The sequence below is a fragment of the Oryx dammah genome, unplaced genomic scaffold (genome assembly GCF_014754425.2).
Source record: "Oryx dammah isolate SB20612 unplaced genomic scaffold, SCBI_Odam_1.1 HiC_scaffold_25, whole genome shotgun sequence".
NCBI lineage: Eukaryota > Metazoa > Chordata > Mammalia > Artiodactyla > Bovidae > Oryx > Oryx dammah.
In genome coordinates this window covers 92,401,219-92,408,707 of record NW_024070209.1, presented here as the reverse complement: position 1 = coordinate 92,408,707, position 7,489 = coordinate 92,401,219, and positions in this window count along the sequence as shown.

The window sequence follows — 7,489 nt, the reverse complement described above, 5'->3', positions numbered from 1 at the left end:
GTTATTTGTATGCATATTTTTATAAGAACCTATAAACAGATCAATGTAACAGAATAGAGAATATCAGAGCTTCCCTGATAGTTCAGTTGGTAAGAATCCTCCTGCAATGCGGGAGACCCTGGTTCAATTCCTGAGTTGGGAAGATCCGCTGAAGAAGGGATAGGCTACCCACTCCGGTATTCTTGGGCTTCCCTTGTGGCTCAGCTGGTAAAGAATTTGCCAGCAATGCTGGAGACCTGAGTTCAATCTCTGGGTTGGGAAAATCCCCTGGAGAATGGAAAGGCTACCCACTCCAGTATTCTGGCCTGGAGAATTCCATGGATTGTAGAATCCATGGGGTCACAAAGAGTCAGACATGACTGAGCGACTCGCACTATACTATAACAAAATAGAGAACTCAGAAATAAATCTTTATTTATACAAGCATTTCATTGTTGGCAGAGTACCAGTGCCATTTAATGTGGAGAAGATGAGGCGTAGAGTAACTGGATGTGCACACAGGAACCAGTTAAACCTTGACCCCTTACTCTATACCACACACAAAAATTAATTCAGAGGGGCTCATAGACCTAAACGCAGGGAATAAAATTATAAAATTTCTTGAAGAAAACAGAAAAATATATTTTTAAAATATTTGTGATCTTTAGATAAGTGACGATTTCTTGATCAAGAAACAAAAAAGCACTAACCACACAAAGAAATTATTAGATTGGATTTATTAATTTAAATTTTCATCAAAAGACACCTTAAGAAAATGATAAAGGAAAAAATATTCACAACTCAACATACCTGACTAGAGACATACCAGAATATACAGAGAACTCACATGAATCATAAGTAGACACATACTCAATTTGTTCAGATGGCCACAAACGTGAAGTCATTTCACGATAAAAGATATTCTAATGGCCAATACCATATATGAAAAGATGAAACTGAAGTCGCTCAGTCGTGTCTGACTCTTTGCGACCCGGTGGACTGTAGCCTACCAGGCTTCTCTGTCCATGGGATTCTCCAGGCCAGAATACTGGAGTGGGTTACCATTTCCTTCTCCAGGGGATCTTCCCAATCCAGGGATCGAACCCGGGTCTCCCTCATTGGAGGCAGACACTTTAACCTCTGAGCCACCAGGGAAGCCCATATATGAAAAGACATGCTGCTAAATGCCTCTAGAGGGCAGTATGCTGCTGAAGCTAAGTCGCTTCAGTTGTGTCCGACTCTGTGCGATCCCATTGACGGCAGCCCAACAGGCTCCCCCGTTCCTGGGATTCTCCAGGCAAGAACACCAGAGTGGGTTGCCATTTCCTTCTCCAATGCATTAAGGTAAAAAGAGAAAGTGAAGTTGCTCAGTCGTGTCTGACTCTTAGCGACCCCATGGACTGTAGCCTACCAGGCTCCTCCGTCCATGGGATTTTCCAGGCAAGAGTACTGGAGTGGGGTGCCATTGCCTTCTCCGAGAGGGCAGTATAGCTGAGCCATTGATGCCAAACAAACTCAATCAGGTTTGACAGATTGGGAAAAATGGGAGGACTATGGGATCGCGACGTCGGACACGACTGAGCAACTTCACTTTCACTTTTCACTCTCATGCATTGGAGAAGGAAATGGCAATCCATTCCGGTGTTCTTGCCTGGAGAATCCCAGGGACAGAAGAGCCTGGCAGGCTGCCATCTCTGGGGTCGCAGAGTCGGACACGACTGAAGCGACTTAGCAGTAGCAGCAGCATGAGTGCTGAAAAGAGATCACATAATGGGAAATAATAGCAGGAAAGGTATTTTCACAAGAAACTATCTCACAGCAAGACAGTAATATTCTCAGCTGTTTCTCTCCTACATGATACTGGGTCAGGGCCAAAACAAGATGCTCCAGGATTTATTCTCTACTGAAAAGAATTGGAACTAGGTCACATTACAATAATTTCCTGAGAACTTATGTATACAGTTTGGAGAGAAGACATTAATGAGTTCCTTGCTGTTGTCGTTTAGTTGCTCAGTTGTGTGGGACTCTTTTTTACCTCAGGGACTGTAGTCCGCCAGACTCCTCTGTCCATGGGACTTCCCAGGCAAGAATGCTGGAATGGGTTGCCATTTCCATTTCCAAGGAATTGTCCTGACTGACCCAGGGATCAAATATTATATTTCTGTAATCAGGATAAGTGAAGTCACTCAGTCTTGTCTGACTTTTTGCAACCCCATGGACTGTAGCCCTCCAGGCTCCTCTGTCCATGGGATTCTCCAGTCAAGAGTACTGGAGTGGGTTGCCATGCCCTTCTCTGCCGGGAGCCAGCGTGAGAAACTCCGCCCATGGCAAAGGTCATGAGGAAGGAGGCTTCAGCATATGCAAAGGTGAGATCGAGCCTCAGGAAAACCCCTGTTCCTGAGCATCTACCCCCAAAACCAGGGTCTGCCTACTTTACTGTTTTATGCTCTCACCTATACCTCTGACTTTACGAGGGGCTGACCCCCATTACCTCTCTTGGAGAAGGAGTTAACTTACAGCTCCAAGTCGATAAAAATTCCTGGGCGTGACAAGAGTGTTTCAACTTACGAACTCCTCTGAAGGTTATCTAGCCTGCCTGTACAGGTTCGTCCGGCCACATGTGATTGTTTATAGCCTCCCAACCATGAGAGGCACGAGATGTTTTAGACTTACTAAAGGCAGATTCTTTAGGGAAGTTAGAAATTATTAGTATAGTGGGTTGGTTAGGAATTATACTGGTGAAGGGTTTTTCATTTGTTGTGCCAATAATTGCTGCTAATTCCCTGCCCTGGGTGTGACAGGGTGTCTCAGGTCAAACTTCTCTGCTGACAGACTAGCTTGTGTGACAACCTCTCAACCATAAACAGCACAGAGAGTTTGGAGTATTTTGAAAGTCTTAATTAGCATAGGGCTTTTCTCATTGTTGAGTCAATGATTGCCGCCAGGCCTCCATATCCTTAGGCACCTGGGAATATATTAATCAATGTATTTGGAATATAGAAAAGGAAAGATAGTAGTTTTTGATGTTAGCAATACTAGACTTTTTGAGTTAATGAATTTTCTCTTTTGTTATAGATCACTGTACTTTGTTATAAGTCACTGTGTCCTTGCTATGTAAAAATGTAACTTTATCACTATCTTAAGACTAAATAGATCTTAAGGGGAACATTGGTGAAAGGATTTTCATTTGTTGGGCTGATGTTTGCTGCTAAATCTCTATATTCCCTGCCCTTATAATGAATATAACTAACATATAGGAGAAATAAGTATTAACCTTTAAGATTAATCACGTTAACCTTAGGTTAAATAAATTCCTTTCTTAGTTGTAACCCACTGCACCCTCACCCTATAGGAATGCAGCTTTATCTGGTACCTTCAGAGGGTGGCACTGGTTTAAGAAAAAACACCCTTGGAAAAAATAAGTTTTTTGGTTATCAGAAAGAAAGGATCATAAAATGTCAGCAGGCCTCATGGCCAGAAGATGATGTAAAACCCCTAAGACCTTTTTTTTTTATACATTTATGTGAAGCACCTGATTTTGATAAAGGTCAGGACTGCTGACCCCCGCATGACTTTAAAATTTCCATTTGTCTCTATGTGTAACAAAAGGTATATAAGGAAACCTAAAAAATAAAGAAATCGGATCAGTTTCTGGAAAGACTGATTCCCCTGTGTCGTTTCTTTCTTGCTCCCCATTTTTCTGGCTAAATTCCCATCTGGAGCTTGGGTGCTCGCCACGTCTACTTACTAGCCCCGGCTTTTAAGTTCCACGTGAGAAGGAGCCCAAGGAGGGGCACCCTCCGATATTCAAGTGGCGCCAGTGGCCCAACATAGATGGTGCAACTTCCTTGTCTTGGAATTTTATTGGTATCCCATGTAAACCAAGTTATTCAGCCTCTTTTTCTCCACTAATATTTCCTACTACACTATCCTTTTCTAATCTCTCGTTATACTTTTAATTAAATAAGTTTTTTCCTAGGACGCCTACTCCGTCTCCCCTTCGAATTACCCTGGATCCACCGGGGCTGGACCCTGGCACTTCTCCAGGGGATCTTTCCAACCCAGAGATCGAACCTGTGTCTCTTTCGGCTACCGGTAGCGGTAAGCAGGTTCTTTACGGCTAGTGCCACGTGGGAGGCCCTTTAGTGTATGCAGTGTGCTTGAACTGGTTTCATGCCATGAATGTTATGGCAATGATGCTTGTGATCATATAACATTGGCCCAGAGAACTAAGAGGGACTTAGGAAGTTGGGAACTTGGTTACGTGTGTTGACTAAGTAGAAACACTTTCCTGGGGACTCACCATTATAGTCTGTTGGTCACCAGAGGGAGTCCAGTTTCCTCTCCAGGAAACTGACTAACTTGGCAATTGGCTCAGAAATATGATGAAGTAATATTTGAATAGACCATGCATTTGCTAAACTGAGTCCGTATCTTGCTTGTTCATAACCGTGGGAAAGAACACATACCCTCAGCCAGGAAGGAACAACTGCCATTTGATAGCAATAGTATCTGATAGATTTAAACAGTAGTGGTTAGTTGTGCTACGGCTTAGGCAAGAAGAAGTTTATTTGTGAGAACACTATGAACAGGATAAACCAAGGCAAGATTTTACTGGTAAGCCTGACATTTGCTAAATCTCCATCAGAACTGCAGTGTTAAAAAGTGTAATTGACTCTTTATAATACAATTGGTAGAGTTTGAACAGGTTACAGATCAACTTTGGGATATCCCTATGGCGGACAGATGGGCAGTGCTCCAAAATGATACCTAGACCCTGAGTGAATATAAAATTTGTTCTTTGGTGGATGAAATATAATTATGCCTAAAGACTAGATGCAACCTAGAATTTATTGAGCCATGACTTTTAGAAATTACACCAGTTATGAGAAATAAAAGATATATGAGCAAATGGTATTTTTCTAGGAAAGTTTAGAAAATTAGCCTTGTTATAGCAACCAGTGTATATTATGCTGCTGCTGCTGCTAAGTCACTTCAGTCGTGTCCGACTCTGTGTGATCCCATAGTCAGCAGCCCACCAGGCTCCCCCGTCCCTGGGATTCTCCTGGCAAGAACACTGGAGTGGGTTGCCATTTCCTTCTCCAATGCATGAAAGTGAAAAGTGAAAGTAAAGTCACTCAGTCATGTCCGACTCCTAGCGACCCCATGGACTGCAGCCTTCCAGGCTCCTCCATCCATGGGATTTTCCAGGCAGGAGTACTGGAGTGGGGTGCCATTGCCTTCTCCAATGTATATTATATGTATGGGCAAATGATTTATTCTCTCTGCCACAGCTACACAGCATAGTAAAGAATTTTAGACTAAGTTATAAAAATTAATGAAAATGGAAGAAACATAGGTATGAAATGGTTGCAGAGAGGCGGCCAAGGTGGCAGAGGAGGCAAACCCTGAATGCACCTCCTCCCATGGACACACTAAAATTACAACTACTTACAGAGCAAATGAGCCTCCCAGGTAGCACAGTGGTAAATAATCCTACTACAAATGCAGGAGATGCAAGAGTCATGGGCTCGATTCCTGGAACTGAGAAAAAACCTGGAGGAGAACACGACAGCCCATTCAAGTATTCTTGCTTGGGAAATCCCATGGACAGAGGAGCCTAGTATGCTACAATACATGGGGCTGCAAAGAATTGAACACAATATAGCAATTGAGCCCACAGAGCAAATATCTATGAGAATGACCCAAGGACTAGCAGAAAAGACTTATCACAACTAAAGACATAAAGGAGGAACCACAGTGAGACAGGTACAAAGGGTGGAGATGCAATGCAGTTAGGACCCATTCAGCCAGGTCGTGCATGGGTGCATGCTAAGTCGCTTCAGTTGTGTCCAACTCTGTGCAACCCTATGGACTGTAGCCCTCCAGGCTCCTCTGTCCATGGAATTCTCCAGGCAATAATACTGGGGTAGATTACCAAGCCCTCCTCCAGGGGATCTTCCCAACCCAGGGATCGAACTGGCATCTCTTATGTCTCCTGCTTTGGCAGATGTGTTCTTTACCACTAGCGCCACCCGTGTCAGCAATCTGCAAATTAGAGGAATACCACAATTGCAGAGATCATCCCCCAAGAGCAAGGTGTCTGAGCTTCACAGCAGGCTGCCCAGCAGGAGGTCCTGCACTAGGAAGATGGGCTCCTAGAATATACAGCTTTGAAAACCAGCAGGACCATATTTAGAAGAGCTAGACTGCTATTAATACTAAAAAGAGACATCCTACTCTTAATGAGCATCTACAAAATCTCACATGATGCACATCCAGTACAAAGGAAGTAGTTTGAAAGTGGCCTGGTTCAGATCCGCATTGATCTTGGAGTGACTTCTAGAGAGGCAAGGGACAACCGGGACTCCCCTTAGGGATGGAGATGATAGTGGCAGCCATTTTTGAGCTTGTTCTACAATAACACCTGCACTATTGGCAAATGCCATCTTGGAATTCTCCTTCTATTAGTGCCCAGTACTTGGCTGCACACATTAAAGGCCAGACCAGTCCCAAGCCCCACCCTCCCCCAGGCCCAATCCATGTCAGGCAGACAGCTGCACAGGAAGCCGGCTCCATCCACCAGCAGGCAGACACCAGCCCCTAGCCCCTGGGCTACAGTCAACTGTGCAAGAAGGCTATCCCACTCTCCAGTGGGTCCACAGCCATCAGATAAGTGAGTCACAGTCACACGGACAAGTAGCAATCATCCCAGGGATACAAGGATGGTTTAATACCCACAGATTTGTTAAACTGACTCATCACATTAACAAAATGAAGAATAAAAACCTTACAATCATCTCAATAGTTGTATAAAAATTATTTACAAATTTCCACATCTGTTTTTAATTTTAAAAAACTCTAAGGTTTCCTTGGAAGCTTAGTGGTAAAGAATCCACCTGCCAATGCAGGAGACACGAGTTCAATCCCTGATTCAGGAAGATCCCACATGCCGTGGTGCCACAACTATTGAACATGCACTCTGGAGCCTGGGAGCTGCAACTACTGAGACTCTGGGCCGGGAGCCAGCGTGAGGAACTCCGCCCATGGCAAAGGTCATGAGGAAGGAGGTTCGGCACTACACAAAGGCGAGATCGAGCCTCAGGAGACCCCCTGTTCCCGAGCATCTACCCCCAAAACCAGAGTTCCTACTTTACTGTTTTATGCTCTCACCTATACCTCTGACTTTACAAGAGGCTGACCCCCCACCACCTCTCTCGGAGAAGGAGTTAACTTGCAGCTCCAGTTAATAAAAATTCCTAGACGTGACAAGAGTGTTTCAACTTACAAACTCCCCTGAAGGTTCTCTAGCCTGCCTGAGCAGGTTCGTCCAGCCACATGTGATTGTTTACAGCCTCCCAACCATGAGAGGCATGAGATGCTTTAAATTTTCTATATACAGATTCTTTTGAGAAGTTACAAAATTATTAGTATAGTATAGTGGGTTGATTAGAAATTATATTTGTGAAGGGTTTTTCATTTGTTGAGCCAATATTTGCTGCTAAATCTC